At 38.2% G+C, this 10,944-nt stretch overlaps 1 non-coding gene across 1 annotated transcript; it reads right to left on the reverse strand.

Annotated features, from left to right (window-relative positions):
- Positions 1-10,569: 10,569 nt before the first annotated feature.
- Positions 10,570-10,642, reverse strand: TRNAR-UCG (transfer RNA arginine (anticodon UCG)). The gene has a single exon. It is a non-coding gene; the product is annotated as a tRNA-Arg (tRNA).
- Positions 10,643-10,944: the final 302 nt, after the last annotated feature.

Here is a 10,944-nt window from a genome sequence, read left to right on the forward strand (position 1 = left end):
CCACTGCAGACAGTGAAGAACAGAGGACTCCCTCACTCCCCAGCTCCTAGCCTGAGGGCTATCTTCCAAGGAGAGGTAGGATGTCAGCACTTTTCATCCTGCCTCCAGCTACTGGTTTCTGAGGTTCCCTCTGAGCGTGACTGAGAGGTGAGGTCTCCATTTTTCTGCCCAATCTCCTCTCATGCTATGAAGGCTCTATCTTAGGTGTAGCAACACTGCAAAGGCAGTGGTTCCATGCTGGCTGGCAGAGATAATCTGAGAAGACCTGAAAACCTGCTTTCACCTAGTGCTCACCTTCTAAAGCAGAGGCGTCACTCAGAGAAAAGCACATTTTGTCCCAATCCCCCTGGCTAGGAGATTTGGCCTGAGTGGAGAAACAGGCCATAGAACAGATGGCTCCTAATCTCTACCTAAAGGGCTCCTGTTTTTGCAACAGAGAATGGAGAAGTTCACACTTACAAATGATCTCAAAAACAGTGAAAGATTATGGTAAAAGCCAATTGGGAGAAGATTAGTAAATTCATTGGAAATATAGGCTAATCTGTAGGCCAGATATTTTGCAAGAGAGAACTGGGGAAATAGTCAATAGAGAGGAGTCCTCTTGGGGTCAGAAGAAATGTTAAACATTGACTTCAGGAATTCTTCCTTCAAAGAAGCCAGAATTTGATTGGATTGGTCTGTAGAGCAATCTGTGCCCCAGGATATTGTTGAAAACAGTTGAACAATCAGCCAGCAATTAGTGGAGTTTAAAAGCTAAAGTGTGTTCAGGGAATGAGATGGTCAAAGAGAGCCCTGCCAAAACCACTGTTACACTAGGATGACTGCATGTCCAAGGCTGTGCCTCTTGAGGAGCGACATCAAGGCTTAACAATGCAGAGGAGAGAGGAATAGGCTTCGCTAAAATAATTCAGCCAATCATTAGACAAGCAAACAACAGATAACCAGAACAAGCCCTGGAGAAGGTGACCAACCCAGAGTTGCTATAATATGTTATCCACAATGTCCAGTTACCAAAAGAAAATAAGACATGCAAAGGATAGAGTATGACCCATCTACTGGGGAAAAAAAGCAGGAAGTAAAACTTCCTGTGAGAGCAACCAGATGTCAGATTTAACAAAGATTTCAAAGTAGTCATTATAAATATGTTTGAAGAAGTAAAAGAATCTATGATTAAGGAAGTAAAGGAAAGTACAATCTGAAGAGCAGAGAGAAAACAGAAGGAAGACAAATGAACAGAGCTTCAGAGAAAGGTGGGACACCGTTAGGCACACTGACATATTCATAATGGGAGTACCAGAAGGACAAGAGAAAGAGAGAGAAAAAGAATAGAAAAAATATTCAAAGAAATATTGGTTGAAAACTTCCTGAATTTATTGAAATGCATTTATTCTAAAGATCCAGGAAGATAAACCAATCCCTAGTAGGATAAATACAAAGAGATCCTCAAATAGGTACATCATAGCAAAAATTTTGAAAGTCAAAGAGAAGAAGAAAATCTTGAAAGCAGCAAGAAAAAAATGACTCATCACTTACAAGGGAATCCCAGTAAAGGCTGACTTCTCATCAGAAACAGTGGAGGCCAGAAAGAAGTTGGATAATGAAACAAAATGCTCAAAGAAAAAAATCTGTCAACCAAGAATCCTATATCCAGCAAAACTAGTATTCTAAATCAAGGCAATATGAAGACAATCCCAGATAAACAAAAACTGAGATAATTTGCTGCTTGCAGAACCATCATACAAGAAATTCTCAAGAAAATTCTTCAAGCTGAATGCAAGTGACCCCAGAGAGTAATTTGAATTCACACACACACAAAATGCATCAGTGAAGGAAATTATGTAATTATAAAAGACGCTATAAATGCATATTTCTTCTCCTTGGTTCTCTTAACTTATTTAAAAAGCAATTGTATAAAACACTGGGGCCGGCCCTGTTGCCGAGTGTTTCAGTTGGTGCACCCCGCTTCAGCGGCCCAGGGTTTCTCCAGTTCAGATCCTGGGCATGGACCTAGCACTGCTCATCAAGCCATGCTGAGGTGGTGTCCCACATAGCAGAACTAGAAGGGCCTACAACTAGTATATATACTATGTACTCAGGGGCTTTGGGGAGAAGAAGGAGGAAAAAAACATGATTGACAACAGATACTAGCTCAGGGCCAATCTTTAAAAAAATTGTATAAAATGCTATGTGTTTAATGTATTGTTGGACCTAGAAAATATAAAAATGTAATATATTTGCCAATAACAGCACAAAGGAGGTAGTTGGAAGCAAAGCTATATTGGGCTAAAGAAACGACTCCAGATTGTAATTCAAATGCACAAAGACAAAATAAGAAAGCCAGAAATGAATTTTTTAAAAAAGGTTAATATTACAAAAGGTATAACTATTACTTGCTCTCCTTTATTCTCTCAGCTTCTTTAAAAGTCATAAAATTATGTAAAATAATAATTATAACAATGAATTGTGGGTTTGTAACCTATAGAGATGTAATATGTATAATAATAATACCACAGGAAGGGAGAAAGGAAATAGAGGTATATAGGAGTAATATTTTTATATCTCACTAGAATTAAGTTAGTATTAATCTGAAGCCCATTCTGATAAGTCAAGATGTATATGGAAAGCCCTAGGGCAAAAATATTTTTAAAAACACAGTGAAAAAGTCATTAAAGAAATTAAAATCCTACTTTAGAAAATATTCATTAATGCAAACTAAATGAATAAAGAAAGACTAGGGGAACAAAAAATACGTAAGACATAGAAAATGAAAAGAAAATTGGCAGCTATAAATCCAACTATATCAATAATAACATTCATTGTGAATGGATTAAACAACCCAATTAAAAGGCAACATTTAAAGAAGAATTAATATCAACTCTTCACAAACTCTTTTAAAAATAGAAAAAGGAGGAAATACTTCCTAAATGATTTTATGAAGCCATTATTACCCTGATGCCAAAACCAGACAAAGACATCCACCAAAAAAGAAGATTGTAGACCAATACCCTCTATGAACATGAATGCAAAAATCCTCAGCAAAATACTAACAAACAAAATTCAGCAACATATAAAAGGAATTATACACCATGACCAAGTGAGATTTATCTGTACTTACCAGGAATGCAAGGCTGGTTTAACATCGAAAAAAATCAGTTAATATAACATACCACATCAATAAAATAAAAAACAAAAACCACATGATCATCTCAATAGACACACACACACACACACACACACACAAAGTGTGTTATAAAATCTAACACCCTTTCATGATGAAAACTCTCAACAAAATAAGAATAGAAAGGAGAGGCCATCCTGGTGGTGTAGTGGTTAAGTGCTCTGCTTTGCAGCCTGGGGCTCACTGGTTTGGGTCCTGGGTGTGGACCTACATACCGCTAATCAAGCCATTCTAAGGTGGTGTCCTAAATAGAAGAACTAGAAGGACATACAACTAAGGCTTTGGGGAGAAAAAAAAAAGAGGAAGATTGGCAACACCTGTTAGCTCAGGGCCAATCTTCCTCACCAAAAAAACAAAAAGCATACCTTTAAAAAAAAAAGAATAGTAAGGAATGTCCTCAACCTGACAAAGGACATCTGTGAAGAAACCTCACAGCCAACAGTATTCTTAATGCCATATTTCTCTTTATAGTGCCTGTTGATTAGCTAATTTAAATTTTTTTATGATGTCAAATTTGTCTATCTTTTCCTTTATTGTTGGCACGTTGTTTATTAAATTCTTCCCCACACTAAGTTTACAAGTATATTATTCTTTATAAGTCTGAGGGATCCAGCAGTGGCATGGGGTGGTGGGAGAGGGCAGTGAAGAGTGATTTGGGCACAATCATGTGGTAAATATCTTTATCCAAATGTGCTAGAGGAAGGGCAACCTTGGGGAGGGGTTAGGAAACAAGAAACTAGATCCTGCTCTTGAGGGGGAAAGTGGTCTCTGAGAAGTACACCTGCAGAAAGAGAGAAAACTTATGGATAGGCAGGAAGGAAATAATTTAATCTATTTATAAGCCAATCTTTCTGTTCTTACATAAAAATGACCATATATCACCTTGGACCTTGCTTTTATCCTTTAAACATATATGAGGGGATTTCTCATTTTTAATAAATCTATTTCTATACCATCATCAATCTTAATGACTAAATATTACCTCAATGTATATTTACTGGCCATTTAGATATCATTCCTATGAAGTGCCTACTCAAGATTTTTCCCCATTTTTTTCCTTGGTTTGTTTGGTTTTTTATTTATTTGTAGGAGTTCTTTAAATATTCTGGATATGAATTGTCAAAGCTTCTTTTATTTTTGCATCACTTAAAAATAAGTGTAGCTTATGGTCAACTAAAACACAAGAACCTTGTTTTTCAAAGTTGCTGTCAATCTCCAATATTGATTTTTTTCCAAGTTTAATACATCCTCCCATCAATAGCAAATTTTGAGATCTCAAGTCTGTCATCGATCATAATGAGCTATAAGGCAAAAACAAAGTTAATCAGCACGCATATTATATCTCCCACCAAACCAATCCAAAAGTAGCAAGACATGTCCGAACAGATCCTAGATCCCAGACCTAGAATTCTACTTTGGCTTGACCTCTGCATTTGTCTTATGACCTGTGCTTTGTAAATCTAAGCATTCACCTAGTGATCTCCATACTCCACAGGCCTTCACAGTACATTTGACTAGAAAATAAGTGTACAAAATCACAGAATCTCTAAGTTTGCCTTCTAGCCTTTAAAATTTCACTTGGTCTCTTTATAAATTCAGAATACTTTTATATCTCTAGGACTTCTTGTAGATAGAATTGCAGAACTACGGCTGATTAATGATATTTTAAAAAATATCCTAAGATAGTATTTCTATGGGGTGTAGCCTTAAATGCTATAAGTAGGTAAAAGCTTTCCTATTATCCTCTCACAGTTTTAGCCTCATATTCCCCCTTAATCCTTTTCTTTTTCCATTTTACATATTATTATCCTTGATGGAAAAGACAGAAGCAAAATGGGTGTTAAATAATACTGCTTTCTTCTGTCAAAGGTAATATTACACCATTTTCCTGATACCATAGATTTATCTCCTCCTTGTTCCTTTCTGCTGTAAACTGATTTTACATGCACACACACAAACACCACAGTTGGTGGTATGGGACAGTCACAGGGAAATCATACCTGGTTATTGACATCACTGGAATTAAGCTTCTCAAGGCAAAGACTATAGAAATTGTTATTGTTTATCCCAAATAATGAGAGGTATTCATAGAACTTAAAATACATCAATATTTGTTTAATTAATAAGTGATTGCCTCCTAGAAGAATCTGAGGTCTAAGTGAGATCAACTCCAGCTCAATCACCATTCCAGTGATGGATATTTGAATAGCTTATTGCAAACTGAGTCCCTGCTTCTGAATTCCCTCCATCTCCTTCCTTTTCTTCTTTCTTTCCCCTATATGTCACCTCTGCTCTCTCCCTTCACCCATTACTCCCTTCATTTCTTGCATAATATAAATTTTCATTATTGGATAGTGAAAATAAATTTGATTTTGGAAGTTTTGGGATTGAGTCCTAGCTTATCTTCTTTTTTTTTTTTTTTTGAGGAAGATCAGCCCTGAGCTAACATCTGCTGTCAATCCTCCTCTTTTTGCTGCGGAAGACTGGCCCTGAGCTAACATCCGTGCCCATCTTCCTCTACTTTATATGTGGGACGCCTCCCACAGCATGGCTTGCCAAGCTGTGCCATGTCCGCACCTGGGATCCAAACTGGTGAATCCCTGGCCACTGAAGCAGAACGTGCGAACTTAACCACTGCGCCACGGGGCTGGCCCCTAGCTTATCTTCTTATTAGGTAAACACATTTAGGCATATCATTTATTTTATCCCTGTGTTGACTTTCTTATTTATATAATGGGGACAATAATAACTGCCTGATTATTGGTGAGGATTAAATGTGATGTATTTGAATATGCCTGGCACATAGTAGGCAGCTTGTGAATGTCAGTATTCTTTTTTTTACTTCTCTTCCTTCATTCTTATTTCTTATCCTTTCCTCCCTTTTTCCTTTTCCTTTCCTTATTTCTCCCTTCCTCTGCCTTCTCCCCTTTCTATTTTCCAGCTCTAAACTCTCACAACACCTGTCCCCATTGACTCTGTCTTGACCAGGTTGTAGGCCAGAATGGAAGCCTTGGCTCTGGGATGGCTGAGAACGAAAGGATCTGATGTTTCACTATTGGCGTTGATATCTTTCAATGTTAGCCTACAGGCCCAAAGAAGGTAGAGATCCTGGGGGTAGGGAAAGCTCTTTCAGCCTTTACTTTTTGTTCTTAACTTGATTGCAATATGGATATGCAATCCTTTCAGATGAGAGTTTTGACATGATAAGCCAGCCATGTTGCCTTCTGAATCTAGACTACTTTCTCTTCTCTTGTTGGAGGCCTACTCCGGAGGTACTCAAAAGCTTATGAGAACTATTGAACAACAAAATCTGGGAAAGCAGAGTCTTTAAGCTACATGATCTGAACCATGAAGTGAGGCCCATAAAGAAAGAATTTTCATGGGGCAGGCCCCGTGGCTGAGTGGTTAAGTTTGTGTGCTCTGCTTCCAGCCCAGAGTTTAGCCAGTTCCAATCCTGGGCGCAGACATGGCACCGCTCATCAAGCCATGATGAGGCAGCATCCCACGTGCCACAAATAGAAGGACCTACAACTGAAAATACACAACTATGTACCATGGGGCTTTGGGGAGCAAAAAGGGGAAAAAATAGAATTTTATGACTACTTAAGAGTCAGTTATTATCAACTAAACAAAGGTTAATAGTCACAGATTGTAAGGAATTAGTTACAACATGTGAGGGGCAGGATGGAGCCCTAAGAGAGGATCATGGAAATTGGATTCCTTCCACTATTATTAACCACATGACCATGGTATATCACTTTACCCTCTCTGAGCTATAAATTCGTAATGTAAATAATAAATATCATTTATGTATGGCCAAATGTCATGCCTCATACTAATTGCTTGACATAGGTATATTAACCATATTTTTTATTTTCTGATACTTTGACATCTTGGGGCCTTGCTGACCCTGGAAAGACCGTCCCTCCCCCAACCAGGGCTAGCCAATTCCTAGAGATAATAAACAAATTCCCTGTGACTGTGCCTTTCCTATGCAAACCAACCAATTCAGAGTCCATGCCCCACCGCTTCCTCCATCAGGCTCTTATACTCTGGGCTGCTAGTCCCATGCCGTAACCATCCCAAGGCCAGGCAGCAGACAACTAAGGACAGCCCCTGTGCTCCAGAGCCCGGGGAAATTATTCAAACTGGCCAATCCTCAGCCTGCTTACCCTGCTTCACTCATTCCTTCCCACAAAAACCACAATAAAGTCTCTTGCCCACGTTTTCCCTTAACTCTCTCTGCCTCTGTACTGATCTTGGTGCTTCCCCATGTGGCCCTGCGTGGCATGCCGTGCCTTCTGCTTCTAGGGATCTGTGGGTATAAAAACTTCTTCCTTTGTGACAATCATTTCCACGTCTATGTGTTTTACCATACCTGATTAAAACAAATCCAGGGCACATTTAAAAACAATATGTTAATTCATTTAATCTTATGAGGTAGGTATCATTATTACCAGGTGGTGTGGGATTGAATTCTCTGATCTCTATGGCTATAGTAGAGGAACCCTTTTGCATGGCTGCTCTAAACGGCTTTGAGGGTTTTTGAGGCATAATTCGGTGTCCTTGGATTATTATGCACAGATTAGAAGCCCTGAGACAGAGCTCAGAACTCTAGAGAAACAAATGGGTTTCTATCTTCAGAAAAAGCTCTCAAAGCCTCATAATCCACAAGCCCCAGCTGGGCCAGAAATCAACTCTATCTGCTCAGCTTTAGGAAGGACCTAGAAGAGACAGGATGGCTGGAGGGACTGGATCAGAAAGGCACTTAGAGCAGGAGCAGGAGAATTGCAGCTGCTTTTGGTTTTGGATTACATTACCTGCTCGTCAGACTCCAGAATGAAGTTTGCCAGTGATTAATTAAAATAAAAAATGAAAATTGTTTAATAAATAAAGTTTTTGTCTCTCACATTTGAGGGCTTATGTGGAGTAAAAAATAAAAGGGTTCATTGTATATAAAAATAGTTGGGAGTTTATTCTCTAATTCTCCCACTTTCTCATTGTATGTAACATATGCTATATGGTTTCTCTCTTCACTTATTTAGGCTCAATATATTACAATCTATTAGATCTCATAATCTATTAAATTATAATAGGTCTATATAATCTAATAACTTATCTTTGTATACAACCATGTCATCTGAGAAGAACGACAGTTTTCTTTCTTCCTTTCTAATCGTTTTGCCTTTTATTTCCTTTTTCAGCATGACTACACAAGGCAAGGACGGAGGCACATGGGAGTCTGTAATCTTTAATAGAAGTGATGAGAGCTGGCATCCTTGATTTGTTACCAATCTCAAACAAAATTTTTTCAATATTCTCCATATAAATATTAAATATTTCACATTTAAGATTGATGTTTACTTTAGTTTTTCAATGATGTAATTTGTGAGGTTGAAGAAATTATCTTCTATTGCTAAGCTGCTTAGAGTTTTAATCATGACTGAATGCTAAGTTTTATCAAATACTTTTTCTGTCTCTACTGAGATGATTACATGGTTTTTTCATTCCTAATGTGAGAATTAGAATGATTTACTTTTTAATGATAAGCTAACCTTGCAATCTTGGTAAAAACTCAAGACCAAAATGACTTGTAATTCATTTGAAACATGACTGTGTCCAGTTCCTTAACTTTCAGGACAATTTGTGTCTATGTTCAAGAGTGAGATCGACCTATGATTTTCCTTTCTCATAATGTCCCTGTCAGGTTATGTATGAAGGTAATACTAGCCTCAGTTTGTCAGTTTCTTTTTTAAAAAATTAAATGTAGACCTACCAACTGACCCAGCCATTCCACTCCTAGGTACTTACCCAAGAGAAACGAAAGCATATATCCATTCAAAGACGTATACACAAACATTCATGGCAGCTTTATTTATACCTGGGAATAACCCTAATATTAATCAATAGGTGAATGGATAAGCAAATTGTGGTATATCCATACAACATTATACAATTTAGCAATAAAAATAAATGAACTATTGATACAAGCAACATGGGTGAATCTCAAAATAATAATGCTGAGTGAAAGAATAAAATATGCATTTATACTGTATGATCCCATTTACATAAAATTCTAAAATCTACAAGTATATAATGTTTCATAAAACTACAAACATATAATGACAGAAAGCAGTAGTTGAAGGGGGACGGAGATTACAAAAGGGCATGAGGAAACTTTGGGGATAATGTCTATGTTCATTATCTTTATGTGGTGATGGTTTCATGAATTATACGTATGTCAGACATACATATGTTTAAATATACACAGTTTATTTTAGGAAAATTATGCCTCAATAATGCTCCTTAAAAGATACATTAAGTGGAAAAAATTCATTGTGGCATTCTGTAAGAGTTGTTGTGGGTCTTCTCTTTCTTTTTCTCTCCTTCTCTTTTTTTCCTATGCTGTGGAATAGTTGTGTCTGATTAGATTTATTTCTTCCTTGAATATTTTAAAGAAATTCCCGGTAAAAGACGGAACATAGGATTTTTTTTTTCAATAGGAAGACTTTTAACAACTAATTCAGATTATCTCATAGTTTGACTATTCATAATTGCTATTCCTTCTGAATCTAATTTGACATATTTTGTTCTAATAATTTGTCCATGTCATCTAAATATTCAAATGTGTTTGGCCAGACTCTTTTCACTTTTGCAGAATCCGCTCCCTCTTCATCTTAATTTGCCCGGTTGCCTCTTCTCATGGTTTCAAGTCTCTGTTTAAACCTTGGTTCCTCAGATATTGCTGAAAGTCCGGCTAATTCACCCGGCGACGTGCGGGAGAACTCGGAGCTGGTCTCAGCAGACACCAGGAGAAAGACCGCGCGAATCAGCAGTGGGTTTTACTACGTTGTTTCTCTAGCTCCTTCAAAATGTGGGAAGTTTTCCTTTCAAAAGACGGTGACATTTAAACTGACTTCAGAAAGACATCTGTCAATACACTTTTTTCACCGTCAAATTACTGAGAGCCAACTGTAAACCCACAGAAGAGGGAGGGTCCTCATAGGCTAAGATAACCGAGACCTCCTGGCACTGCCGGACCAGGCGAATGGATCTCCTTGACATTCGTGCCCTGCCGACCCCACCCCGCTCACCGGGTCCGCAAGACCAGGGCTTGCGCTGCTCCCAATCTCCACACACCAGTTGGCTTGCCTGGCCAGGAGCTTCTTTCAAAGTACCAGCGGCTGGAAGGTGGAGGCTCGCGCCAGCTCCATCTTCAGAAATCAGTCAGGTCCTAGAGGACATCTACGGTGATGCGTCATCTCATTTATTACTGCAAACAGGGGCGGAGAATTTTAGGTTCTCTTTCCGAAAGTGCTCGGATGCTGTAATTTGGGATCTGAGAGTTGGGACGGTGAAGTCTGGGTAAGGAGAGGTTAAAAAGCTAAGAACAACCACGAAGGGATTCGAACCCTCAATCTTCTGATCCGAAGTCAGACGCCTTATCCATTAGGCCACGTGGTCTTACGCTTATAAAGTCTCGAAAAAATATAACAAGTGTTGAAAGTCTGGACTATTGCCTGAAGTGTTTATGTATCTCGTGTAATCCTAATAAAATGACATTATCTACACTATTAATCTCACTTCAAAGATAGTGTCACTGATACTCACAGAAACTAAGTAATTTCACACTGCAACAGCTAAGGCAAAATGAGAATTACGATTTTCTCCAAACTCCTGCCCTTAATTTGACACCAAATTTCTTTTCTGAACAAGATTTTACACGTGTGCTGCTATACCTCTCTCAGCCGGTTGCATGAAACTAT

Source organism: Equus przewalskii, chromosome 19 (assembly GCF_037783145.1).
Source record: "Equus przewalskii isolate Varuska chromosome 19, EquPr2, whole genome shotgun sequence".
Classification (NCBI taxonomy): domain Eukaryota; kingdom Metazoa; phylum Chordata; class Mammalia; order Perissodactyla; family Equidae; genus Equus; species Equus przewalskii.